The 27,430-nt window shown below is 47.1% G+C and overlaps 1 protein-coding gene across 10 annotated transcripts in view; it reads right to left on the bottom strand.

The window, feature by feature from the left end:
• Positions 1 to 8,747, bottom strand: part of TLR5 (toll like receptor 5) — a 55,163-nt gene extending 46,416 nt beyond the window's left edge. For 4 of the 10 annotated variants that reach the window (XR_010941465.1, XR_010941466.1, XR_010941467.1 and 1 more), the window contains exons 1-2: positions 8,162 to 8,610; positions 4,192 to 4,461 (exon numbers count right to left, since the gene is read on the bottom strand). The gene's annotated coding sequence lies outside the window, so the exon portion shown is untranslated. Of the gene's footprint in view, positions 1 to 4,191; positions 4,462 to 6,820; positions 7,118 to 8,161; positions 8,611 to 8,658 lie in introns of those variants that run through there. The other 6 variants (XM_067729670.1, XM_067729676.1, XM_067729671.1 and 3 more) reach the window with 6 other exon arrangements.
• Between the last annotated feature and the right edge of the window lie 18,683 nt (positions 8,748 to 27,430).

Genomic DNA, 27,430 nt, shown 5'->3' with positions numbered 1-27,430 from the left:
ACTACTCAGGTTGCCTCATCTCCCAGGAATAAAGTAGGACCAGGATGTTGCATGATCACTTTTGAGAAGGGGGGCCATACATTCTCCCCCAATTCTTCTTAGTCCTGAAGACTGAAGCATTGGATGGTGCTCGAGGAGGGTTATTTGAGGCTTTTGAGGCAGGGGAGCTGGGCAGGTCACATCGTTTTACTTGGAGCTAAGGAAAAAGAGAGGCTTGGGTACCACTTCTCAGGCTCCAGGACAGGCGCCTCTCCTGGAGACCAGCAGGGGGCGCACAAAGGGCGAAGACCAAGGCAAGAGCCCTCCGAGGGCCTCCGGAAAGTCTGGGCTGAGGGGTGTGGAAGCCACCGGGGGCTCTGGACTGAGCCCCGCTGAGAAGTTCCTATTGCTTGCTTACGTTTAGAGAGCACGCAAGTGCTCCTGGCAGGCTGGCACAGGGAGAGGAGATCACGACTGAATTTCAAAACAGGACTGTGATGTCTTTTCTTCCTTGGCATGCACCTTAGAAGGAATTACCCATCCCCTCCCCCAACCCCTTTGAGGCTCTGAATCTGTTGGGCAGTGTACACAATTTTGATTTTTAGGAAAGGTCAAAATGACAACTAAGTTTGTAGCTGGATTCAAATCCTAGCCCCACAATTTAATAGATGTGTGACCTTGAGGAAGTGCTTAACCTCTCTGAGCGCCAGCTTAATCACCTATACGATCGCAACAATAATAGTTTCTACTTCCCTGGGGAAGCATCCACAGAGGCTTTTGAGGACCCTCCAGTTTCCGAATGAAGAGCCCAGTTATTGATGTGTAATCCTCTAATATTTCTTGCTTGCTTAAGTAGACAGACATCATTTATCCAACTGCACCTCACCAGAAATGTATTCCTTTTGGAAACCACTGAAGGAGAACAGTGAGAGAAGGAAACGGAATGATTTCTCAGTATGCCGGGGAGATTTGGTGTTTCTTTTTTCTGCACTCATGGGAAATTATGTAAAAGTTTCCCCTATTGTCTTCAATATCTTCAGGTGGCAGTCCCCGCAAACCAAAACAAAAACAGCACTGTCAAACAGAGGCGTGACAGTCTGAAGAAAGGATGTTGAAAACCCAAATGGTTCAGGTACAAAAATGGCTTCTCTTCTGTCTGCTCATTACAAACTCTTTAGCACACAGTTTTAAAGCATGTGATTGAAAGAAATAATTCCATCCGAGCGGTTATTAAAAACTAACAACTAGCGTGACGCATCTAAAAATCCTTGGGAAAAGATAGCTCACCAAGGAACTGAACATCTCCGTCTTCTGCTTCAGGCAGCACCAATATCCTCAATTAGAAAATTAACATCTGTGACTCCGACAGCCCCCCCGAATGCAACTCAGCTAAACCCCGCGTGTTCAGGGGTAAAGTAAATTGCCTGGAAAGATGGGCAGCTGCGAGGTCAGGAGCCCGAGCAGACGGAGAGCTGGGAAGTCTGATATTGCATCCCCTGAAAGTAATGACACAAAACAATCCGCTAAGAGCGGCAAAAATCATTTGGATTGTGATGTAAATTGGAAGCAGCTGGGGGGAGGCATGGGCAAGAGAAACCTTATCAAACTATGATCCGTTAGACACGGAAAATGGAAATGTGAAGAGAGATTTGAGAACTGTCCTGGGAGGGATCTGCAGTCTGTGCTGGGTTAACAAGAGCATCAAGAGAAACCTCCCAACTGAGCTTAAGGTAGATAGCTAGTGGGAAGCAGCCGCATGGCACAGGGACATCAGCTCGGTGCTTTATGACCGCCTGGAGGGGTGGGATAGGGAGGGTGGGAGGGAGGAAGACGCAAGAGGGAAGAGATATGGGAACATATGTATATATATAACTGATTCACTTGTTATAAAGCAGAAACTAACACACCATTGTAAAGCAACTATACCCCAATAAAGATGTTACAAAAAAAAAAAGAGAAACCTCCCTAGGCTGGTAAAATGCAGTCCGCTCGCTCTTCGGCAGAGGGGGACCCCCCCGGTGAGAGGTGAGGGAAGGGAGAGGGAGGGAGCAAGGCCAGGAGGAGGGGGTCCTGCATCTCCAGGCCTGCCCGGTGCAGAGGAGGAAAGATGATTTCACTGGCAGTGCCCCAGGGACCGTAAGCAGGGCAGACAGGGCTGGGAAACACGCCCCTGCTGGAAACACACATTCCTGCTACATGCCCGGCGTCCAGGGCCCCCAGGGACATGTGTGGAATGTGGAATTTGCCCTGGGCAGGCTGCCCGGGGTGGCTGTGCGCCATTCTGAATGGGGGAGGGGTCAGCAAGAAACTTGGTTCCTTGGCGCTGTGGGTGGTCCCTTCCAAGATGCATGAGATACAGCAAAAGCTCTGGGCTGGGAGAGGGGAAACCTGGGTTCTAGCCCTCCTTCGGCCATCACCTGGGCATCCTTGACAAGTTTAACTTCCCTTGTCCTGTTTCTGTACGTGTATGATGGCAGGTTTGAACTGGAAGCATTTTCACAGCCTATAAACCCTAAAGTTATCTAATGAGACTTGCTGAGTATCGTGACAGCAATCACAGACCAGGACACAATCACGACCCGCCCCCCACTTTCATCAGATTTGCAAATCTGTTATAGATATTCTTGAAAATATCTATGGAAAATAACAGTATTGATGTACCAATAAAATGGATAAATATAGTGGATCCACATATATCCTAGCCTCGAATAGCAACTTTTTCCCGCCTAGGAATTTACTCTCAGAGGGAACTGCTTCTTTGGCTAGATAATCTTTTGAGAGTAGAAAACTTTTCCCCCTCTTTGTATTTCCACCTTCCGCTGCCCACCTCCACCCTCTAGAAGTCTCCTGAAGTCTCCCCAGGCCAGGTATGTAACAGGACTGATTCCAGTTTGCAGGCTTTCGTTTCCCAAACAGGGACTTATGTCCAGGACACAGAGGCTCTCCCAGGAGGTCGTGAGAGGAGTGAAGTTGGTGGGGCAAAACAGTGAGGTTTGGAAGAAACAGGAAAGGAAGAGAGGTCTGGGGGTCCCAGGAGGACAGGACTTTGGCAAGTCCCCAGAGTTTGGCCGTGTGGTATAGAAGCAGCAGAGACTGCCAGGGAGGCAGGGTCAGGAGCGTGCTCAGTGGTAACCTGAGTGGACCAGACTGGTGCGGGGTCACCCTCAGCCCTGCCCTGAGGTCTCGGCACTGCCTAAGATCCAGAAACTATGACACTGCCCTGGGGTAGTTTCTATTCTTGCCAGCCTGGTGAGACAAAGGGTGCAAATGGATATTAAGTTGATCTCTAGAAAATAAAAGGAGAGGCAGTATTTCTTACACACCTCAGCGTCTTATTGATTCATACTTGCAATCCTTTTGTGTGTTGAGAAAGAAAGTAAAGTTAGCCTTGGGGCTTTCTAGAACCAGTTAAGTCTCGGACTGTGATGAGGCAGAACCTCAGAACACAGAAACTCAGGGCTGAAAGTGGTTTTCAATCTTGCCTTCATTAGGGCCAAGTTCAAATACTGGCTCAGTTGTCCTGTCTACAAAATGGAGTGGTTATGAGGATTAAATGAGATGATACAGGTAGCTCGTATTTCTGGGTCCCTTGCAGTGTCTTGCACGTGGTAGATTATTTGTTGACTATTAAATTATTTATTGACTAGTAAATCATTTATTTTTTTGGTTTTGTTTTTGTTTTTTTGCAGTACGCGGGCCTCTTCACTGTTGTGGCCTCTCCCGTGGTGGAGCACGGGCTCCGGACGCACAGGCTCAGCGGCCATGGCTCACGGGCCCACCCGCTCCACGTCATGTGGGATCCTCCCGGACCGGGGCACAAACCCGTGTCCCCTGCATCGGCAGGTGGACTCTCAACCACTGTGCCACCAGGGAAGCCCATAAATCATTTACTGATTATTAAAACTAGTCTAACCTACAATGAATAGACAGATAGATAGATAGATTAGGAACTGGTTTGGTGACCTTGGATAAGTCATGCTGTCAGCAGCGCAAGGACTAAGAATCCTGCAGTAGTGTTGGGGCCATAAACATTCATCTAGAGCAAAGCGTGAGCTGCTCATCTTGAATTAGTATGGTGGTTTAAGCACATGGACCCGGAAGCCAGACACATCCAGTTGCAACCCTGGCTCTCCATTCACTGCTGTGTCATTGGGTGCGCTCCCTGGGCCTCATTTTTGTCATTGGAAAAATGAGAATAATAACAACACGCACCTCACAGGGACTCAGAACAGTGTCTGGCTCAGCGTAAATGCTGTTTTTGCGTTTGCTGTTATTGCTGGTGTCATGCGTTTGTGCACAGTCAAGGAGAAAACACCCGGCCCCCACCGTTATGAAGCAAAGTCATGTTTGGGGCACTTGAGACGAGTTTACCGCATGCCAGGGAGGTGAGAACCAGCTGTTTCCAGGTTGCAATATCCTCTTGTTGGGTTCCGCAATACCATGACTTTGGAGATTACCCCAAATGAGAGTTCTCTGGGACAACTGTGGGGAAGGGAGGGAAGGTTCAACGAAATACAATCAATGTGAAGAGGGGAATTTATCCATTTTCCTTACCATAAATGGGCTCCTTCCCTCCTGCATTCAACTGTGGTTGTATCTCTTACAAAACAAACAAAACTATCTTCTCTTGCCATGACTACTCCTCCTGCCCTGCTGAGAGAAAATCTATCCTTTTGTGGTCAAATTCCTCAGACGTGAGGTCTGAAGACTCCACCCAATGATCCTACTACCCAATAACCTAGCCTCTTCTGACCCCATGAGACCTGGCTTTCTTGTGCGAGCACCCCTCTCAAAGTTGGCCTCCTCATCTATTCTTGCCTGAATCTCTCTGTTCTTCTTTTTGGCACACACAGCTTTGGCCACCCATCTCTTCTTGAACTATCTCCTCCCTTGGCTTCCTTGATTTTCTTCTCTCTTTCTGTCATTCTCTTTTCCACTAGTTCCTCTCTCCCACACCCTGCCCCTAGAATGTAGGTTTTCCCCTAGACCTTGTTCTCAACTTAGCTTCTTCTGGCAGTGATCACATTTGCTTTCACATGCTGGGCAATCCCCACTACACTCCCACCATCTCCCCCTAACCCTGACCTGAACTGTATTCAAAGTGCTGATTAAAGGACATCCCCACTTGGGTGTCCTGCAATAACTTCAGATGCAATAATGCCCCAAAGTGACTTAACAATATTTTGGTCTTTGAAAATCCTCCAGAAAACAGAAATATTTTGCACGGCGCTCAGAAGGATGTAAATGGACCTCTCCCTGGGCTAGGGACCCAACTCTCGTGTGAATCAATTTCCCCCTGCCTCACAGGTTATGAGCCAACCTTCTCCTTTACTCTATATTACTCATTACCAAATCTTACTTGTTTTCCTTTCAGATGATCCTAGTGTTATCTTTTCTTTTACATTTTCATCACCCAGGTTCAGACTTCCATCCAATGTACGTTTATTGGGCACTCTCTCCCAGGAAGGCTGTAAGCTGATAGGGCTGCATCAAGGATAAACCCAGTCCCAGAGATCAGGGCGCTAATAGTCAGGACTGGGGCGGGGTGGGGTGCAGCCACAAGAGGGAGTGACGCTGTGAGAGGGTGTGCTGGCAGGATAGCGGGGCACAAAGGAGGACGTGCAAACCCAGCCTGAGGGACCTCTACTCCCAGGGGATATAGACACTGATCACTGAGTCCTGTGCATGGGGAAGCGTAAGCTTGGGACAGCAGTGGGCGTTCCCGGCAGAGGCTGTCAAACAACACCGTCAAGGGAGAGGGGGAGCCCAGGCATGGGAGTCCGCTGTGGGTTCAAGGTGGGAGCTGGCGGGAGGTGAGGCTGGAGAAGATACCCTGGGGCTGGATCAAGAAGGACCTCGAAGTCTGTTCTGAGGCCCCTGCTAAGTGCTTTGAGTACTGCCACCACATTAAACGTGAATTCCTCCACCAAACTTACCCAATCTTTAAATTCCCAATAATAGTGCTTAACCCACAAGTAGGTGAGGTGCTTCACAGTGCCCAATCTGGCTGAATTTCAATCAAGAATCATTTACCAAATGCTGCCTGCTATGTGCCAGACACCAACGCTGGCTCAGAGGACCGCAAGATGAGTGAGACACAGCCCCGCCTCTGTAGGTGGGGCAAAGACCCCTCAACCCAACTGGGCAGCACAGGGTGCATGCGCTTCAGGAGAGGTGCAGGCAAGGAGCAGCGGAGGGCAAAGGAGGAATGCCCCCAACTCTGCCTGAAGGCTGGGGGAGGGGCCAGCCACGGAAGTCTTCCTTGGAGAAGGTGCTATTTGAGGTGCTTTCTAAAAAACAGAGGATTCCCGGGACTTCCCTTGTGGCCCAGTGGTTAAGACTCCGCGCTTCTAATGCAGAGGACACGGGTTTGATCCCTGGTCGGGGAGCTAAGATCCCACATGCCACATGGCCAAAAACCCCCCAAAAAACAAGAACAAAAAAAAAACAAACTCAGAGGATTCCCCAACAGAGAGAATTCTGGGCACAGGAGAGCAAGTGTAGGGAGAGAGAGGCATGCAGAAGAGGCCTAGTCAGAGCGCCATGGGCAGTCACTGTGGTATCATGGGCCAGGGGTGGACTGACAGTGGCAGGAGGCGGGGCTGGGAAGGAAGGCAGGGAATTTGGACTGCATGGGGGAGGGGCAGCGAGCGCCTTTGCTTCGTCTGAGCCTCATATTATCCTTGGGCTTTCTGCCCTCTGCCTTGCCTGGTGCCTGACTGTTGTTTCTATAACAAATGCAGCTGAAGACCAAGTAGCTCCCGAAGCCCTCGCTGCCTTTTCCAGCCCACATGGGCTGTCTCCTTTGAACCAGCAGAAGACGCCACCTAATTTCACTTACTTGCTCTCTAATTGTTACGCAGGTGCGGGTTTTCTCTCCTCCCCTGAACCTGGAAGCTTCTGAAGGGCAGGAACAATGCCTCAAACCTGAGTTGGTCCCATAAAGCCGTGCACACTGTGGGTCGTGGCCCCCAAATGGGGGAGGGTGCTGCAAAACCAGTGCTGGGAGTTCCTGAAGCGTGAGACCTGACTGAAGATTTGAATCTGCTTTCTGCATTCTTCTCCACGAAACAAAAAGGGAAGCAAACACATGTGGATTCGGGAACTGTACATTCCAGTGTTTTCTTGCCCTCCGAGTCTATGAGCACGAATAGACAACAGGCCTATTTTGGTTTCAACACTCAGCAACGCCAAACTTCCGGATACAGAGAAATCAACAAAGGAGGCTCTGGGACACAACTTCCTCAGAAGTCTTGCCTCCCCAGAAAGAGATCCAAAAAGCTGGCAGGGATGGCTCCACATTCAGACAACAGAATCTAAAGGCTTCTTGCTCTGCTCAGAGCTATAATACCCAAGGGGATGATCCTGAGATGTCGTTTAGGATGGAAGTACCGGTCGGGTCGATATGCATGGTGTGGGCATAGGGATTGTCAAAATATGCTGGGCAGTTAGCTTTGGCCTGGGCCCCTCCTCTGGGAACCCCCTGGAATGTCTCCACCATCCAGCAACTCAGAGCCCCACCGACCTTCTCCCAGGGCCCTGTCCCAGGGTTCCCTTTCAGACTGGCTGTGCCCGGCACAACGGGAAGTTGCCGGCCACTGTCTTCTGTCCACAAGAACAAGGGTGAAGTGAGTCAGGGGGTCCAGGAGATTTGGACAGATTTGTCAATGCTCAGCCTGGCTGAGTAAATGCAGGGAAAAGTGATCGAACAACAGACGTTTGGCAGAGGCCTGGCTGCTGTCCAGGGCAGCTCTCCAGCATCAGTGTGTAATCTCGATCGCCCTCTTCCAGGCACCCAGCGAGAGGACACATCCCAGATGCACCTGACAGCCAAACAGGGCATGGTATTGACTGGGTCACTGCTCCACAAGAGTGCCTATCTGAAGGACACTGGGGTTAGTTGCTTGTTTGTGGGTCCCGGTGCTGGATAGGTGTTCCAAACACTAAGTGACTACATAGCTAACCCACTGCAAGGGAAAGCCTCTGCCACCAATTCCCACCCAACGCGGCCTCAGCAGACTTCCTGGGATAGCACCCCTCACCCCCAAGACAATCAACCAACCCCCTTCCTTACCCCTTAAAAAATGTCGTTCCAACTGTGGTTTTCCAGGAGCATTGCCACTATGCTCTTATTTTCATAGGCAGATTTTTTGTTTTAAACATAAAAGTCAACAATATTTACCTTGGAGTCTCTACCTGGTGTTATGAGGGCGGAGAGACGGAGGTTCAAGGCCTTTTGTTGAGCGGCTCAGTAACTGTCTGGGATTTCCATGGCTCTGCTGAGGGTGGCTGTCTCCCTTTTCCAGGGAAGATAGTGAAGCCACCTGCCCCTTCCCAGGGTGGAAACGAAAGTGAAGATGAGAAAGTCTGATAGCGCTGTTCCACGGTGGAGATGCAAGTCATTTATTCACAGCCAAGGTTTCCCGAGCCCCGCCGGCAAGGTATCTACGTGCTCCCCCTCTGCGCCCGCCCCCCGGGGCCCCGAGGAGCGAAGAGCGCGGTCCTAGGAATGGGTCCAGGGAATGGGCGCTCGGGGCGCCGGAGGAGAGCTGGAAACAGCCCAGGACTCCCCTGGAGTGGAACAGGCGCCCGATGGCTACCAGTGGCCCGGTCCCCGCCCCCCCTGGGGACTCCGGGTCCCCGCCCCGCCCCTCCACTCCTGCGCGGCAGGGCGCTCACCTCCGGGGAAGTCTCCCGGCGCCGCGCGCCACGTCCAGTTCCTCCCAGTCGCAGAAGCGGCGCCCCAGGCAGGCCTCCAGAAGACGCCGCCGGCCCCGCCCCTGGACAGGCCCCGCCCCGCAGGCCAGGTAACCTCTGCGTTCTCTCTGGCAAGTGGACCTCCTACTCCAGCCCTGAGGCTCCTCGGATGCACCCCGGAGACCCTGCGGCTGCGGGGACCGTCGCAAGTGTCCGTTTGACGAGGAATAACATAAGGGACCCATGGATTTGGGAGTCGAGAGGGAGGGACGCGGGTGCTGGGTGCGTGGGGCGCCCTGGATCCCAGGGGGAGGGGCCGCCTATAAGGGCTGCGGGGCGTCCGGGTCCGGGACGAGGGGACCGAGCTGCAACCTTTGTAGACTCCCGAAATGTCCCTCGAGATCATCCAGGCCAGCATTCCGTTCCCTTCCTCTTTCCATGGTACAGAGGAGGAAGCCCAGGCCCGAGGACCTGGAGTAGTGGTCCAAAGGCACAGCCAGAAGCTGGCGAAAGAGGAACTCGACCCCATGCTCTCGTGACTCTCAGCGCAGTGCTCCTAACACTACGCCAAACCGCAAGCTGAAAGCGGAGCATTCTGATACATTCCAGTCAGCGAGGGCCAGCTGGGAGCTGGCGCGATTTGAGGAAGGAAGCCCCGGGTTTGTCTGGAGAACCCAGGAGAAGACAGACCCTTTCTGTCCTGCCTTCTCCTTTCTTTATTTCCCAACTCCTCCACTACTAGAGTTTGCAGGTAAAGGGACCTGTCAAAAGTAAAAAACCGGCTCCCCAGAGGCCTGTGCAACCAAAGGGTTAAAGAGAGGTGACCGTCAGAAAGTGGCGGAGTGGCTCGCTGGGGTGAAACCCAGTTCGGGGACAGATACGGCACTGTCCTGAGTAGGACTGAGGTGGGGGGAGCGTGAGGGCGGGCGCACAGACTGCTCGGGTGGGTGAGACCCTCAACCCCGCTAACAGTGGGAGCTCGGGTGTAATCACAGGACGGCTGACTCTCCCACCCGCTGGCCGGTGGAACTGGGTGATAGGATGGGCAGGGCGGGAAAGATCCGTGTAAAACGTGGGACTTAATTACAGCGCAAGGATTTCATCACAGAGTCTTTCCGGCTTCCGTCCTTGGCGGGCAGCCTGAAGTGTGAGCGACAAATTGCCTCAAGTAGGTCTGAAGGGCCGCATGCAGAGGGGTAGAGCCGCCTTCCCGCTCAACCCTAACCCCACTGTCGGGGGGCTGCGGAGATGGAGGGGTGCTCACACACTGACTGCCAGGAGTGGAGGGGGGTGGTCTGCAAGGGCACGCAGGGAGTGCCGAGATCTGGGAGCCCCAGCGGCCAAAACCTGACCGGAAACAGCGTCTTGCTGCGGCAGGCCCAGGCTTCCCTTTTTTGTCTTGTGGTATCAGGGGCACCGCGTGGGAGATCTTGGTTCATGGCACGTTTACCCTGCTTTGTCCTGCTGGAACTGAAAGGCCAGCAGGGGCCTTGCAACCCGCAGTAGCAAGAGTGCTGGGAATAGGTAGGGGAGGAAGGAACATCCCGTTCTGGAAGGCCTCCCCAGGGACCACCAAAGCCTTCTCCCCAGGCCAGGCACCTGGCTTGGATACCATTTCCATTCACCTGGCTGCAGGGACTCATGTCAGGCCTGGAATGACTCTTAGATCCTGAGGTCATTGAGAGAGATGACAACTTACGCCTGAATCGCCAGGACAGCTTAGGCTGTTCTCACCTGTGGCCCTTGAAGTGAGCTTCCATCATCTTTCTCCAGTGTGGCAGGGAAGGGGCTGGTGATCAAAGCTTCTGCTGATTAGGGCCGAGGCCTGTTGCTTGCTTTTCGTGCATTAAAATCCAGAATGGTTCACACCCTCAGGGTACCACAAGGTGCTCACAGGCAAAGCCCGCTTAGAGGTTCGTATCACTCCCCTGTTTAAATTTTCAGTTACTTCCCTATTGACTGAGATGAACAACGAGATTGCAGACCAAGGCCCAGGCAACTTCTCCAGGCTTGTCTCCCTAACCCTCACCTCTCAGGCTTCCAGCCTCACCAGCTGACTTTCACTCGCTTAGGGTCCTTACACTGCTCCTTCTGCCTGGGATAACCCTTCCCCACGACTCTGCATGGCTCGCTCCCATCCATCCTTCAGTCTCCCCTCAACATGGCTCCTCCTTTTTCTTTTTGGCCAGGCTGCGCAGTTTGTGGTATCTTAGCTCCCTGGACAGGGATTGAGCCCAGCCCGGCGGTGAAAGCACCGAGTCCTAACCACTGAACGGCCAGGGAATTCCCTCAAATGGTACCTCTTCAAGAAGTTCCCTATCCCCTCTATCTAAATGATGCTCCTCCCGTAATTCTTTCTCCTAGAATCCTGTTCTTTTTCTTCACGACTCTCACCTCAATCTGTAATCTTGTACATTGTGTTTATTTTGTTTACTGGTTCAAGGTCAGTCTCCCCTTAATACTTAATAGACTGTAAGCCTCATGATGGGAAGAGCCGAGTCTGATCTGTATCACTTTGAATCCAGTATCCGAGAAGTGTCTCCCAATAAATATTTGTTGGTAAAAGAATGAATGAAAGAATGAATGATATTAGCACTCTTCATTTTAAAGGACAAAGTTAGAACTCAATAAACTTGCAAACATAGGCATTAGTGACTATTGCTATTAAAAAGGTAATAACCAAAACAAGATTCAGGGAAATACAAATTCCAAGGTTGATTAGGTACTTCTTAAAACTAACTGTCCATTCAACAACTATATATTAAGCTTCTACTATAGACCCTACGCTTCTGGCCAGGAATGCAAATCTGAATAAGATCTGGCTCTCAGCATCAAGGAGCTCACTGCCCAGTGGAGAGGGTGGACATGTAAACAAATGGTTACAATATAATTTGATAAATGCTACAGTAACATGGGTACCTAACTCTCCCTGGAAGTCCCTGCATCCAGGAGCTGAGATCATTGCTGCAACTAAAAAGATAATGGCAATTTTGTCACCAGGACAGAGCAGAGAGAGGGCATTCCAGGCTGGGGGAACGGCTTGAAGAGGCACTGAGGGGAGAAGGGAGGTGGCTCCCTTGGGGAACTGTCACTGGTTTGGTGTAAATGGAGTGAGGGGGTGGAGGCCAGATCACAGGAGTCCATCACGTAGGCTCTGCTAAGGAGTTTGGATTTTTCTCTTGCTGCCTGTGGGGACTGGGGATCCATTGGATGGTGGTTAGCAATGGAGTGACACCACACCTTCATATTTGTCTACTAAACTTATAACCCTGACATCAGTGTGTACAATGAATGGGGTAAGGGATGTGGAGGGGGGCGGGTCTATTGGCAATAAACTCAGCTAGGAGGCTACTGCTATTGTCCAAGCAGAGATAATAAGAGCATACATTAGAGCAGTGGCATTCATTCATTTCAACCAATAAATTTTTTATGCATTTATGAACCAAGCACCATGCTGGTGGTAGGATAGGATATTAATAGCCAATGTTTACTGGGTGCTTACTAGGTGCCCTACTCTGTTCTGAGCAATATACAGGCATTAACTGATTTCGTCCTCACCACAGCCCTATGAATCAGGACAATTATCATCCCCATTTTACAAATGGGGAAACTGAAGGAGAAGAAGTTGTGTAATTAACACTTGCTCACACAGCTAGTAAATGACAGAACCAGGATCTGAACTCAGGTAGTTGGGCTTCAGAATCTATGCTCTTAACTGTTATCCTATACTGATAACATGGTAATAAACAAGGTAGACAAGGTCCCTGGTCTTATAGAACTGACATTCTGGCCCTGGAGATGTAGAGAAGACAGATTAGAACAAGGTTTAGATTATGGAATCAGCAAAACATGGTCCCTGCAAAAGAAAGTGATGTCAGGATAATTTCACAGGATCCTGACGTTGTGATTGGTCACAGTTGTACCAGTCACAGAGCTAGGAAATACAGGTTTGGGGTGATAGTATGGTAGAAGGTGGACTTGGAGGGATAGGTTGAGTTCAGTTTGGGGTAAATCAGTGTTGGGTTGTCTATGGGATCTGTAGGTGGAGCATCTAGCAGGCAGTTGAAGTCTTATATCTGAAGAACAGGGGAAACTTTTATATGGAGACAGAGTTGGGAGGCATCAAGATAGAGGTAAGAGTTGAAGTACATAGGTGAAAAACTGTCTAGAAGATAGGAAAAGTCAAGGCCCAAGAAGGAGAATAAGTTCATTAAAGAAAAGATTGATAAATTTAACTACATTAAAACAAGACCTCTGTTCATCAAAAGACATTATTAACAGAGTGAGTGAAAAAAACCGGAAATAAAACTGGAGGAGATGTTTGCAACACATGTAATTGCCAAAGAACGAGTATTCAGATCATATAAAGAAGTCATACAAATCAGTCAGGAAAGACAAAAGAAAAATGGACAAAAGATACGGGCAGATACCTCACAAAAGAGGAAATCCAAGCTAACCAGTAAATCAACAAATGAAAATGTGCCAAATTGCATTAGTAGTATGCTAAATGCAAATGGAAGCTATAATATGTCACATATTACACATACATCATATGGACCCCAAGTAAAAAGTCTCATAATAACAGGTGTTGGTGATGATATGAAACAACAAAAATTCTCAAACATTGCTAGTGGGAATGAGAATTGGTACAACCACTTGGGAAAAGTTTGGTATTAACTTGGAAAGCTGAAGATTCACATGCACTAAGACCCAGAAATTCCATGCCTACAAAGTATGTAACCTGGTATTCTCCATACCAGAATATATACATGCAAATGTTTAAGGCATCATTGTTGTAATATCCCTGCAGTAGACAGTTTCTATAATCACTCCCAATGATTCCTGCCTCCTGGCATTCTTGCCTTTTTGTAATCCCCTCCTCTTGAGTGTGGGCTGTATCTAGTAAGTTGCTTCTAACAAAGAGAATATGGCAAAGGAGATGGGAAGCCAGTTTTGAGACTAGGTTATAAAATAATGTGATTTCTACCTTGATTATACCTTCTCATTGGCCCTCTACCATGTTGCCAGCTGCCCTATAAGGAAGTCCACATGGCAAGGGATTGAGGGAGGCCTCTTGCCAACAGCCAGTGAGGATCTGAAACCATCAGTCCAACAGGCTGTGACAAATAACTCTTGCCAACCACCACTTGAGTGAATTTAGAAGTGAATCCACCCCCAGTCGAGCCTTAAGATGAGACCAGAGCCCCAGTCAGCCTCTTGACTGCAGGCTTGTGAGAGACCAGAGCCAGTTAGGCCGTGTCTAATGTCGTGGCTTCCAGAAACTGTGACATAATACATGTTGTTGTTTTAAAACACTAAGTTTTGGGGCTGATCTGTTATACAGAAATAGATAACTAATGCAATCACCAAACTGGAAAGTCACCCAAACATCCATCAAAAGTAGAATGGATAAACAAACTGCAGAACAATTATGGTCATACAATGGAACATTAAACAGCATTGAAAACAAGTAAACTATAACTATATCCACCAATATGGACAAAACGTAAAAACACGTGTTGAGTGAAAGAATCAAGACCTAAGAGAAAAGATAAATGTTATTCCGTTTACGTAAAATTCAAAACAGGCAAAGCTAAACTATCCTGTTTAGATATACATAAATAGGTGATCAATTATTTTTAAAGATCAAGAAAATGATGATTGTGGAAGTCAAGGTGACCGTAGGGAGGAAGCACCACTGGGAAGGAGCCCCAGTGTTCTTCTAGGGTGGGGACAGTGTTCCGTGTCTTGACCTGGGTGCTGGTCACAGAGGGTTTGCTTTATGACTGTTCATTTCAGCATGCTGCGATGCCTTATCCACTTTTATGTATGTGTGTTATCTTTCACGTTAAACAACTGTAGAAGAGATAAAGGAAGAAACAAAGAAAGTGGAAAGAAAAATAGGAGGAAAATCGAGAAAGAGAGGAACCAAGGAGGTTGTTGTATGAAGTTCAAGCAGGCGGAAATGGTCAACTGTTCTAGAAATCAAATACCAAAAATACGTCTTCCCATTGGATGTGACAAATTGGGAATGTGTGTGGCAGAATTCTGAGATGATCTCCAAGGTTTCCACACCCTGGTGCACCCACCCTATGTACTCCTCTCCCCTTGAGTGTGGGTGAGACCCGTGACTATGATGGGGTGTTTCTGTCTTTGATTAGGTTATGTAAGCCTCCATCTTAGCAGACTGTTGAGCGATTCGCCTGTTGGCCTTGAAGAAGCAAACAGCCTGTTGTGAACAGCCTTATGGAGGGGACCATATGTTTAGGGCCTGAGGGCAGCCTCTAGCAGCTGAGAGTGGTCGCTGGCCACCAGTCAGCAAGAAAACAGGGGTTTCCATCCTATAGCCACAACCCCAAGCTCCAGAAAAGAACATAGCCCAGCTAATGCCTTAATTTCAACCTTGTTAGATCCTGAGTAGAGAATCCAGCTACATCACTGGACTAGTGACCCATGAGACTGGACTACACCATGCTTGGACTTCTGACCCACAGAAACTGTGAGATAATACATGTGTGTTATTTTAAGCCACTGAGTTATGCGACAATAGAAAACAAACCCAGCAGATCATTGAGGACCTCAGCATAAAGTTGGTCATTGAGAGAAGTCTGTGCAGGTCTTTAAAATAGGATGATGCCATGACTCCCATGCCCCTGTGGTCCCTTTGCTTGAATTCAACAAACTCTCCCTCACCTGACAAATTTGGCTGGAATAGATCATTCCTTCTACCATGTGCTGCCATCATGTGCCATCCCTGTTATCGGTGCCACCGTTCTCCCCTTGAATGCAATTTATTCCTGTTCATCACTCTGCAAGGTTGTGAGCTTCAAGAAAGCAGGTCTCTTTGTAGAGTTTCCTTATCTTCGTCTTTATGTCCCTGGCTCCTTGATCTGGTTATGACACATGGTGAGTGCTCAGTAAATGCTGGCCAAAGGGGTGAAGCAATGAATGGTGAAAACCCATGCTTGCTTCATTATGCTTGTGGGGAGCCAGGCCTTGGGAATGTACAAAGCTGACTCTCTGTGGCAGCTTTGGGCTCTGGAGTTCTATGGGACCACCACCATGTCAGGTAATTTGCAAGCCCTGGAAAGGCCCTTATGGGTGACCGTGGTTGTCCCCTCTCTAGGGCCAGTTGCCCACGTGCCGCCGAAAAGGAGCTCACGGAGAGGGCAGCTGGGATGGCCCTGTCTACCGATGGTCTCAGAGATCTGAGCTGTAAAATGTTTCTAAAAGCCCCTTGGCAAGGTCATTTAATAGCTCTTCAGGACGGCCAATTGTTTGAGGGCCTGAACCAGTTGGAGGGCTCAGGAATACGACAAAGGCTGTGTAATCTCGGTTTTATAACTGAACTTCATAAGAGTCCAATCTGGCCAATGCGCTAGGTTAGGAAAGGAAAGAGCTGCTTGTCACACTCTGCTAATGTGAGTTGACATTATCCATCTGGTCTAGTGCTGGGTTTTAGCTTTCTGTTCTTTTGGAAATGTCCCTCACTGGATCTTAATTGCTTCCTTCTTCCCCTCCTTTTCCCCCCTTTCTTCACCTCTTTCCTCCTTTTGCCAAAACAAAGTTTTTTATTTTCAGAATGCTTATGCAAGTACACCTCTCTCCTTTAGACTATAAGCAATCCAACTCCCTTTGATTCTAGGTAGAATCTGGCTACTTCTTCCTGGATCCTCCTATTTCTACTCTCCCTACCCCTTCCTCCTCCCAAGTCCCAGTCAAGGTGGAATGCCTTTTACGCTGTTAGTTACTGAATGCAGTTAGAGTGAGTAGTTCGCCCTCCTGGGATCCACACTTGCATGTCTGAGATCACAGGTTCAAGCATAGCTGCAGGGCTGCTAAGATGGCTTTGCTGGGTTGTGCCTTCTGAAGATTTCCCAGTTGGTCGGCAAAAGGTGGTGGGTGAGAGGGAGGTGTGTGTTGGCAGGGATGTAGGCACTTTTCTTCTAGCAATGTTTCATTCTGCTGCCTGGCAACACCAATCGTAAGAAAGGAGATATTCCCCTCCTTGCCATCCTCTTCTGTTTTTGCCAAGAGCATGAATTATTTTCTTTCTCTCCATCTTTATTACCTGTGACCTCCTTGCTGCATTTCTATCAAAGAACATGTCTCTGAGAATCTCGAGGAGGGCCTGGTGAGACCCTACATCACACGCTCTACCAACTCCCAAGGAGCAGTCATAAGGTTAAAATGTGACTCCCTGCAGGGCAAAGGAAAAAGTATAATCAGAGTGTTATGTCCCCGCCGTGGGTTGGAGGGAGCCTCTCCTTTTGGATGAGTTGCCATCAGACTCAGGAGTCTTCCATTATCTGGCTCTGGGGGGAAATCTGCCCACCGTGACCAGAAGCTTCGGGGTTGTGTCCTGTCTTCCTCCCTCATGGCTGGTGAGCATCTGGGGTGGGGGATGGGTGTTGGTGGAAATGAACTTCATGTCCTCACTTCACCCAAACTTGATTCTCCATAATCTGGTTGCAAAATATTCTTAGGTGGTATTGCAATTTTGATTCCTTAAAAAAACTTTGTGGGGACTTGCCTGGTGGTGGAGTGGTTAAGAATCCGCCTGCCAGTTCTGGGGACGTGGGTTCGAGCCATGGTCTGGGAAGATTCCACGTGCCGGGAAGCAACTAAGCCCGTGTGCCACAACCACAGAGCCTGCGCTCTAGAGCCCGCGAGCCACAACTACTGAGCCCGTGCTCCGCAACAAGAGAAGCCACCACGATGATGAACCCACGCACCGCATGGGTAGCCCCCGCACGCCGCAACTAGAGAAAGCCCGCATGCAGCCATGAAGACCCAACGCAGCCAACAAATAAATTAATAAATTTAAAAAAACAAAACAAAACAAAACATTCTGTGGTAAAAAATTTTGTTTTTAATCCATTTGACCTTGAAGAAACAGTTTGATCTGGTTGATAGCCATCTCCCCCAAGCTGCCTTCTCCCTTTGTTTCTGTGACACATCAGCGTCACCCCTGATCTTTTTTATCACAGCTCCTCATGTTAGATGAGAAATGTCATCTCTCTTAGCTCAGCTCTCCACTCCTGGCCACTTCCATGACCTGGCCATCCCTGTGTGCTTCCAATCACCTAGCTGGGCCATGATGAGGCTGTCTTGCATAACTGCTTCCTCCCACACTTAATAGGCACAAATATCCATCCAGATTTTCCTTTTGAGATTTCTCTTGCAACCAGTTCTTTACCTCTAGTCCCATCAGCACTGCCCTAGTCCAGGACCTCATCTCTTTGTTCATTCATTCAACACGTATTTATTAAACCTCTACTCAATAGCGACACGGGCTGGAGAGCCTCGTAACCCAGGGGAGCCCAGCTACCCTATTTCCCAGCTCTGTGACCTCGGATGCATTTTTCAATCTCTCTAAACCTCAGTTTCTTATCTGTAAAATGGAAAGAGTAATACCTCCCTTATCAGGCTATTGTCAGGATTAAAATAATATACGTCCTGTACATCGCTTAGCAGAAGGCTGGCGGGTTATAGGTGTTCAGTACTTTAGTGGTTCCTATTGCTACATGCCAGCTGCTGTGGAAGCACCGGTTAGGAGGGAAGGAGCCTGACCATTTACAAGAATGAGATGGACTTGCACACAGCTAGTCAATCAATGGCTACAGTTGCAGCAAGAGACATCTGTAGGGGATATGTGGGGTCACGAGCCCACCTGGGAAGGATCAGGAAAAGCCTCAGATGGGAGAAACAGGTCATCTGATTATTTTTTTTTTTTGGAATTTTATTTTATTTTTTATGTAGCAGGTTCTTGTTAGTTATCTATTTTATACATATTATTGTATATATGTCAATCCCAATCTCCCAATTCATCCCACCACCACCCCCTGCTTTCCCCCCTTGGTGTCCATATGTTTGTTCTCTACACCTGTGTCTCTATTTCTACCTTGCAAACCGGTTCATCTGTACCATTTTTCTAGATTCCACATGTATGGGTTAATATACAATATTTGTTTTTCTCTTTCTGACTTACTTCACTCTGTATGACAGTCTCTAGGTCCATCCACATCTCTACAAATGACCCAATTTCGTTCCTTTTTATGGCTGAGTAATATTCCATCGTGTATATGTACCACATCTTCTTTATCCATTCATCTGTTGATGGACACTTAGGTTGCTTCCATGATCCAGCTATTGTGAATAGTGCTGCAGTGAACACTGGAGTGCATGTGTCTTTTTGAATGATGGTTTTCTCTGGGTATATGCCCAGTAGTAGGATTGCTGGGTCATATGGTAGTTCTATTTTTAGTTTTTTAAGGAACCTCCATACTGTTCTCCATAGTGGCTGTATCATTGTACATTACAGGTGGGTTGATTCTTGAAAGACCACCAGCTGAGTCATGATTGCCAGACTCTACCATGTCAAGCCCAGCATCTCCCACCAGCGGTGGCCCTGACCTCCTGACTGCTCTCAGCTGTATATCTCCTGCTCCCCTTCAAGTCACCCTCCATGAGCAGTCAGAGTGACTTTTTGAAACATAATTCATGGGCATTCCATTACTTAAAACCTTCCAATGGCTTCTCCTTGCACTTGGAGTCCAGTTAAAACTCCTTTGCATGGCCGGCGAGGCCCAGTGTGACGGGCCGTGCCTCCTTCAAGCTCAGCTGCTGTCCCTCTGCCTCTCTCACTGCTGTCCTTTGTGTTCCTCTTCCAGCCTCTGTCCCTGCAGTACCCCCTGCCTGGAATGCCTTCCCCAGGGCCAGCCCCTTCTCACCCTTCAGGCCTCAGCCCAACCTTGAGACTCTGAGTCCTTCCCTGCCCAGCTTGTCTAACACAGAAATCCTTCCTCATCGTCTCCCCCATGCATGTGTGTATATGAATGTACACATCACCATCTACCCTAAGGTTCACTAAAGTAAACTTCTAACATAAGCAAATATTTCCCTAGAAAGGATTTCTGCAGTTTGGGAAATAGGATTCATTTTTGTCTCGCTTTCTCATTCATGCTCTTCCAAGCTCTCTTTATATATATGCATTTGTATGTGTATGTATAAATGACCCAGTAGAGATCACACTACATATATTTCTCTAAAGAGTAATGAACATAAGAACATTCACATATCTTAGATAGAAGATGATATGAATAGAGGTTAATGACATAATATTTGCTTCTTGGTGTTGTACTACTTTTTTTTTTAACATCTTTATTGGAGTATTATTGGTTTACAATGTGTACTACTTTTTAAACATCAAGAATAAAACCAAAAATTTTGTACCACTCAAGACGTAGAAAAATCACTATTAAAGTTCCTTATTATTAGGTGGCCATATTAAAAAAATTTTAAATGGAAGGCAAAAAGAGATTCTTCATTTATGAATTCTCCTGGCACAGCCTTCTACCACGTTAATTATTTACTATTGTTCATAACTGCTGGAACAGAACAGCAACAGTTATTGTTTTGTTGCCTGTCAAGGCTGGTAGGAAATACCTTCTCAAGTATGGAGGGAGGCATATGGCTCAAACCACACCTCCTGGTGCTAGAAAAGATACAGAAGCAGAAGGGATAGGAAATGAGGGGATTCTGAATGGCCAAGCTTTGCTCTAGGTAGACACATAATCGGATTGGATTACTAAGATTGGAATTCAAATCCAGAAAGAAAGGACCCACAAATACTCTTATATGTGATTTTACCAGTCTTGTTCTAAATTTAGCTCTCGGTCAAGTGGAACATATGTTCATGTAATTTTTTTTCATAAAAGTTATGTTTTCCATGCCTCTGTATAAGAATATTTTTCTGCTGTTTCCATATATTACAAACAATTTGGATGGGAGTAAAATTCTTGAATCCTTACTTTCTTCATTCAAAACACTCTGGATATAACTTAAAAAAATATTTAGCATTGTTGAGAAGTCTATAACATAAAATCCATTCCTTTGCTTATAATGCAAATAAAAAATTTCTCTTTTCTGTTTTTCTCTTTCTGACTTAGAGAGTGGCATGGACATATATACACTACCAAATGCTATGGGAAGCAGCTGCATAGCACAGGGAGATCAGCTCCGTGCTCTGTGACCACCTAGAGGAGTGGGATAGGGAGGGTGGGAGGGAGGGAGACACAGAGGGAGGAGATATGGGAACATATGTATATGCATAGCTGATTCACTTTGTTATACAGCAGAAACTAACACACCATTGTAAAGCAAATTATACTCCAATAAAGATGTTAAAAAATATATTTCCCTTTTCTGGATGGTGATAGTGATTTCTAGAAATGGGTCACGTAATTAATTGTGCCTGGAATCCAGACGATGCTTTTGTACTTTCAGGCAACTTGTCAATTCTGTAACATGTTTTAAAATTATGTCTTTGATTATGTCTTCTATTTGTTCTGATGTCTTTTTAGGAATATTTATTATTCTTATGTCGAATCCCCATTCCCTTTCATTTCTGCTGCTCGGAAAATAAGATTCATTTCTATCTTATTTTCTCACTCACACCCCCTCAAGTGCTCTCTCTCTCTCTGTCTACGCACCTGTTATCTTCTTTCTCATAGTTTTCATGCCTTTGTCTTTTCTTCTGCTTTCTGGTGTGCTTCTCAATGTTGTCTTCACATGACTGATTTAGCAGATCATAGTGAGCTCTGCTCTTTACTGACACATTGCAACTTTCCGTCAACTTTTTTTTTTGAAAAACGACCAGACAAAAAAGTTGAAATAACAACACATAATGATCATCACATAGGTTCATTGTTAATATTTTGTTTATTTGTAATATATGCATATTTAAAATGCTGACCCATCTGAAAATAAATTGCAGCTATTACAACATGTATCCTTTAAGTACTTCAGCATGGAACTCTTAAAAATAAGGACATTCTAGGGACTTCCCTGGTGGTCCAGTGGGTAAGACTCCATGCTCCCAGTGCAGGGGGCCCGGGTTCGATCCCTGCTCGGGGAACTAAATCCCGCCTGCGTGCTGCAACTAAGGGTCCTCATGCCACAACTAAGACCTGGTGCAGCCAAAAATAAAATAAATAATAAATAAATATTAAAAAAAAAAAGGACATTCTAGCAACATGGATGGACCTAGAAATTATCATACTAAGTGAAGTAAGTTAGAAAGACGAATACCACATGATATCACTTATATGTTGAATCTAAACTATGACACAAATGAACTTATCTGCAAAACAGAAACAGACTCACAGACGTAGAGAACAGACTTGTGGTTGTCAAGGGGGACGTGCGGGAGGGAAGGATTGGGAGTATGGGATTAGCAGAGGCAAGTTATTATATATAGGATGGATAAACAACAAGGTCTTACTGTATAGCACAGGGAATTATATCCAATCTCCTGTGATAAAGTACGATGGAAAGGAATATGAAAAAGCATGTATATGTGTGTATAACTGAATCACTTTGCTGTATAGCAGAAATTAACACAAGCTTGTAAATCAACTATACTTCAATAAATTGAATTTTTTTAAAAAGTAAGGACATTCTCCTTTATAATCTTAATATTGTATCACATTTTAAAAACTTAGCAATAATTCCCTCATATCTAATATCCAGTCCATACTCAGATTTCCTCAATTGTCCCCCAAGTGCCCTTTTTCCAAGTCAGTACATATTCAAAATTAATACATTGCTTTTTGTTGCTTTACCTCTTTAGCCTCTTAATTTAGAACAGTTCCCCCTCCCCTTAGCACACTGTTTCCTGATTAACTTGTACACTCTCCCGTATTCTGGATTGTCTCATTGTTTCCTTTTGGTGTATTGAGCATGTCTCTCTATCTCTGTATTTGTTATAAAGTGGAAACTTGGTTTAAATGTGTGATTGATTCTGCCTAAATATTTTTGGCAAGAAAATTCATAGTGACACTATACTCTATATATTGCCCGATGTTCCATTATTCATGATTCTAACTTTGATCACGTTGTTAAGGTAAGAAAAATCTATTGCAAAGACGTGTTTCCCCTTTGAGATTAGCAAGTGGTATGTGGGGTGATATTTGGCAGAAATATGAATTTTAATTCCTCCACCGCATGCTTAATTTCCCTGTAATATTTTCTTATCTTCCTTTTTGTATAATAATATCTGCCGTCTTTTCATTTCAGATCGTTTTCTCTTTGCTCTGCATTATGAAGACCATATCTTCTCCTATTCTTTAGAGAATGCCAAGCACTATTTCTCAATTTTCCTTTTGGTGTCTGCAGAAAACCACTTCCAGAGATCTGGGCATTCTCTAAGTCTTCAGGATGACGGATGCTTTCCCATGGTCCACGGTACATTTTCATAGGTCCCGTCTTGGGTTTTGGTTTACTTCTCAAAGCAGCAGGGACCCACCCAGACCCGGTGTATGTCCACAGAGGCATGTGTAGCTCATTGTAGCATCTACTTGTTCACTTACCTTCCTGTCAAATTTCCTTTCCAGCTTCATCTCTGGGCAACAGGTCAAGGGGCAGAGCTCTCAGCCCAATTCCTACGTCTATGGGGCTGCCGTCACTTCCACTTCACTGGATGGAAATGCCTCCTCTCAGTCCCTCCTGCCTGTGGACAGTGCAAAGTGGAAGTACAGTCTCCAGAGGTCACTGCTACGGGGGCTCTTCTTAACATGCGTCCCCCTTTCCCCCCTCACTTCTCACTGCCTGCATCATTGGCTTTGGAAGTAGAAGTCTATAAACAGATACATAAAGAGAGAGGGGCTAATGAGGGGCTGGGGGGAGAAGGAACACAGTTCTTTGCCTACTTCTAAAAGGAGCTGCTCTGTGGTCTGACTGCCCAGTGTCCTGGTTTGTACAGATTTTGTGTTTTGGACTCAAGGTTAGGCAGTGGGGGAAGAGATGAGGGGCCCTCTCTCTATGTTGAGACCGACAGCCTCATATCTCCCTTTGATTAGGCTTCTCAATCCAGATTTATAAACTTTGTAGTTACTAAGCGGGGATAGATTGACTGTTAGACCTAATTTTCAGTGAGTACTCACGCCGCATCTTCAAAATTTCAATGGGAAGTTGGGAAAGTTATGTTGGTAGCTGACATCCAGGTGACCATGGAAACTCTCTGTCGGACTGTCACGACCCTTCGGAGTCCAGCTCTATTTCTTATCCAATTTATTTCCACTCTACCCAGGCCCTTTCCATTCCAGGTGGGATAACATCTCTGTTGTATTTGGAACACCAGGCTCATCCTTGCCTTCATCTAGTTGGTCCCTCTCATCTGGGACCTCTTTCCTCCACCATCTAACCCTTAAGGTACCCTTTACCTCCTCCAAGAATGTTTTCTTGAGGGGTCAGCCCCTCACGGGTCCATCTCTCTCTGAATTCATGGAGCATGCTGTGTCTGAATCAACCCTTTCAGCCCCGATTCTCTTTTCTGTCTACTCTGTCTTTTTTTTTTTTTTAATTTATTTATTTTTGGCTGCGTTGGGTCTTCGTTGCTGTGCACGGGCTTTCTCTAGTTGCGGCGAGCGGGGGCTACTCTTCATTGTGGTGCACGGACTTCTCACTGCGGTGGCTTCTCTTGTTGCGAAGCATGGGCTCCAGGCGCACAGGCCTCAGTAGTTGTGGCACGCGGGCTCAGTAGTGGCTCGCGGGCTTAGTTGCTCCACGGCACGTAGGATCTTCCCGGGCCAGGGCTCGAACCCATGTTCCCTACATTGGCAGGTGGGTTCTTAACCACTGCGCCACCAGGGAAGCCCTACTCTGTCTTTTTGCTTCATGGCTGTCAGCTTTGTCTGCTGAACTAGCCTGAAGCTCCCTGAGGGCCGGGACTAGGAGCTTCTCTTTATGCCCCTGCCCCCAACCCCAGCATCTCTGCAGGCACTGAAACCCACCCTCCTCAGGCACAGGACTGTGAGACCAGGCGAGTCTCAGTTTTTTTTTTCTTTTTCTTTTTTTTTTTGCAGTACGCGGGCCTCTCACTGTTGTGGCCTCTCCCGTTGCGGAGCACAGGCTCCGGACGCGCAGGCTCAGCGGCCATGGCTCACGGGCCCAGCCGCTCCACGGCATGTGGGATCTTCCCAGACTGGGGCACGAACCCATGTCCCCCTGCATTGGCAGGCGGACTCTCAACCACTGTGCCACCAGGGAAGCCCCAGAGTCTCAGTTTTTTACAGCTCTGATTTCATTATCTGTCAGGTGAAAAAACAGTGCCTCCTCCCAGGGCTGGTGTGAGTATTCAATGAATTCACGTGCGGACGTGTTTTTTGCTCAGTGCCTGGAATGTACTGGGCACTCGGAAATATTTGAATCTAAGTCAACATTACTACCTATTCATGTACAGCCTGTCCTGGAAATCGCTATATAAACTACTCACTTCTTTCCCTCTTCCTTTATCCTGTCCTCTCTTTTTCACCTTTGTGCTTCCCACATTGTTTTACTTTCTTCCTTTTTGTTTGTTACTTCATACACTCTCTGCTGCCGCACTGAAATGGTATATTTTTCTGACTTCCATGGTCTGTTTCCTTGACGTTCTGAACAGTTGGGGTATATAAAAATAATCCAGTCTCTAATAGTCACTGCTACTGAGTGTCTTCTGTCAACAGCCCTCTCCTCTGTCCTCATTCATTCACTCACTCATTCATTCATTTGGTCATTCACTCATCCATCCAAACACTCATTTATTTACTTGTGGCGACTTTGTAGATGAAAATGAAGAGGTTGGAGCACGTGTGCATGCGTGCGTGCATGCATATGAGTGTACACGTGCACGCATGTGCCTGTGTGCGTAATTGCAGCCACCTACTGGTTACCATGACAGATTACAGGATAAAGATAGGAGAAAGAGGACGAGGAAGAGAAGGCAGAGCTCAGCCAGGCACTGCTAAGTGCAAGTAACAGACACGATAACACACTACAAACATATGTTTCTATTACAGTAAAATGTGTTCAGAATTCCTTTTCATCACGTTAGGGAAATTCCCATTCAACTCTATAACCTTTGGGAAACTCCCCATAGTTCACAGGACATTAATATCCCCTGCGTGTCTCAGTTCAGTTGGGTTCACTGAATAGGAACCAGGACTCTGGGGAAGATGGGCCACAGCCAGGTGGGAGCTGGGAGCAAAGGAGAGGTAAGCTTGCTGTTTCCCTGAAAAGTAATTATGCCAACGATCTGCTAACTGCAGCAAGAAACCATTGGGCTGTGATGTAAATTAGAGAGGGTTTGGTGAGGGAGAGAAGCTGGGAAGAGAAAAACTATTAAGCTGTGATGGTTTAAGGACAGAGGACGAGGCTGTTAGGAGAGATTATAAAACACTGGAGAACTGTGAGGGATGGCTAGTCCATGCTGGGTGAAGAGGACCCTCAAGGGACACTTCTTGGAGCCCGAAGTTTCGAGTCAGCTCGGCCACTGGTTAGGCTGACCTGGTCGTGGAAAGGGAGAGGTGGTGACGCAGCCCAGGAGGTGCTGGTGCCAGGTGACTTCAGGACACAGAAACTGCAGAGGAGAGAGGAAATATTTCACTAGAGGCACCTCAGGAAGTATGTGAGCAGAGGTGACAATCTGGAGAAAATAGCCCTCCAGATGTAAACTCAGCACCGTGTTCCTTACTGCATCTCGTTCCAGGAGCTGGCTCATTCTTGCAGCCATCCCAGCTAATCAGCTCTGGATTCCCCAGCCCACTCAGGTTCCCTGGGGCCTCTGCTTACCTGGATGGACACAAGGCCTGTCAAGGCTCAGCTGCCCCCTTCCCCAGACCTCTCCAAGGCAGACCATGGGAAGACAATCCCCAGTGTGGGTGGGATAAGCTCTATGCTCAAAAGAAAAGATCCATCCTGAACAAAGATTCAGAGATGCCTTCATCATGTCCAGACCTGTGGGTGGGCCTCACTGTGCTCCACGTGAACCTTGAGTTTTCTGTCTTGGGAGGCTCCGCATTGCCCAGGGACAGAAGTCTTTCTTGGCATGTTAGTTGCTCTGGCCAGAGGAGCTCCATTACCCTGGGTACTGGAGCCCGGTGGAAATCTAGAAAATTGTGCTGTTCAGGACTAGCTCAGTGCGGGGAAGCTGACAATCTTCCCGCTCACTCTCTTCCTCCCCTCCATGCCTTTCCTCTTCATCAGGTTGGCCCTTAGGACTACACACGTTCACCTCCCATCCTTGAGATGTGGCCAAAACAGCTTAGCACATACATATCCTGAAACTCTTGCTACTCCTAGCCAGTAAAAGGAAGCAAGGGATTTCTTAAGCAAGATACAAAACCCAAAAAGCTTAAAAGGAGGAATTGATAAAGGATTTGAGCACATTAAAACAAAAAACTTCAGTTTTCATGTACTTCTACTTCATTATAAATAAGTGAAAACACAACTCAAAGACTGAGATAATATATTAGCAATGTGCATGGCTGACAAAGTTTAGAATTCAAAATATATAAACAAATGCCTACAAACCTATAAGATAAAGACAGACAGCACCATGGAAAATGTACAAAGGATAGGAAGATGCAATTCCTAGGAGAGAAAGCTTCAATGGCCAATAAGTTCATGAAAATTTGCTCAACCTCAGTCATAATAAGAAATGCAACTAAAAACGAGATGCCATTTTATACTGGCTGGAAGAAAAAAGGTTTCTTCTCCAATCCTGATGTTTCCTTTAAGAAGGAAGATCCCCCCACCATATATCCATCACCTCTAGTCCTACCCTTTCCCCTCCCCATGGAGATGGAATGAGTTACCGGGTTGGGGGGGGCCTGTGACCCACATTTTCCTCCTGAATGCAACTTATCTAAAAAAGATCTTCAGTGCAAGGAGTTTTGTTTCTTTCTCCTTCCCTCTTCACCTGGCCCAGAATGAT

The sequence above is a fragment of the Pseudorca crassidens genome, chromosome 2 (genome assembly GCF_039906515.1).
Source record: "Pseudorca crassidens isolate mPseCra1 chromosome 2, mPseCra1.hap1, whole genome shotgun sequence".
NCBI classification, from domain to species: domain Eukaryota; kingdom Metazoa; phylum Chordata; class Mammalia; order Artiodactyla; family Delphinidae; genus Pseudorca; species Pseudorca crassidens.
Note: the sequence above shows the minus strand (reverse complement) of the source record. Positions and strands in the feature narration are given on the sequence as shown.